Genomic DNA, 1035 nt, shown 5'->3' on the forward strand with positions numbered 1-1035 from the left:
TCCCTCAACCTCCGCGCCAAGGGCCCCCGCCTCAGCTCGCGCCGTCACCTCAAGCCGGGGTCACTGCAGGCGCATGCGCAGCAAGGTCACAGGGGCCTTGTCTTCTAGCGGGGGCCGCTCCTCCGGGTCTTGCCCGAGCGGTGTATAGCTGGACGTCCAGCCAATCGGAGGGAGGAGGCGGGGCCAAAATTCAGTAAGGGGGCGGGGAGACCCGGGAATGGGTGTCATCGTCAGAGGCGGAGCCTCGGGGGACCTGCGGCCTGGATCCGGGTCCCGGGCGAGGTTCTCCCAGCACCAGGGGGTGGGCTTTACTGCGACCCCAGGGCTTCCTCATCTATTTGACTCCGGCTCCCTGCGAGGGAAACTGGAGCATTTATTTAAAGGTTTTGCTCTCCCCCGTCGCGATACCGAGCATGCGGAGGGAAGGTCTTTAGGCTCAAAGAAGCCACTGCCTTGCTTTCATCTCTGCATCCTTGACGACGCAGCAGCCTCATCCGCGCCATTGGTCCTGCCCTCGTCTATTAGTTTAGCCCCTGCCCATTGGTCCAGCCCTCACCCATTAGTCCCGCCCTCGCCCTGTAGTTCAGCCCCTGTCCATTCATCCTTTCTCGTTATTGGTTCAGCCCTGGCCCATTGGGCCCACCCCTGCCCACGGGCCCCACCCTCTCGGTGTCCAACCACGTTCACCCGGCCCAAGGGGTTCCCGGGACACTCGTCATCCTCCAGCCCCCCAGTGCGGTGGGACTGGGCTGGCTCCGGGCACAGGGAGATGCGGGGCCCTGGGCCCTGCTTTCCTGGGACACTTGGCTGCAGCGGCCAGAGCGGCCCCGGCACGGCCACCTAGGCTCACCGCGGCTCTCCCAGGCCCGCAGGGTCGCCACCACTCCGCCTGCCCCCTTGGCCCCCCCAAGCCTGGCTCCGCACCCTGTCCCCCTCGCTCTAAAGCGGCCGCTGAATGTGCCACCGCCCCAGGGCTCCAGGGTCCTGGTCGAGGTCCTCTGGGACCTCCCGAACCTTCCGCCTGCTCACGTTCGA

General features: G+C 66.3%; 1 protein-coding gene across 1 annotated transcript in view; it reads right to left on the minus strand.

Moving 5' to 3' along the window:
* FLYWCH2 (FLYWCH family member 2) overlaps positions 1 to 125 on the minus strand; it is an 11232-nt gene extending 11107 nt beyond the window's left edge. The window contains exon 1 of the mRNA XM_011982632.1: positions 49 to 125. The gene's annotated coding sequence lies outside the window, so the exon portion shown is untranslated. The remainder of the gene's footprint in view (positions 1 to 48) is intronic.
* Between the last annotated feature and the right edge of the window lie 910 nt (positions 126 to 1035).

This window comes from Mandrillus leucophaeus, unplaced genomic scaffold (assembly GCF_000951045.1).
Source record: "Mandrillus leucophaeus isolate KB7577 unplaced genomic scaffold, Mleu.le_1.0 Scaffold240, whole genome shotgun sequence".
Classification (NCBI taxonomy): domain Eukaryota; kingdom Metazoa; phylum Chordata; class Mammalia; order Primates; family Cercopithecidae; genus Mandrillus; species Mandrillus leucophaeus.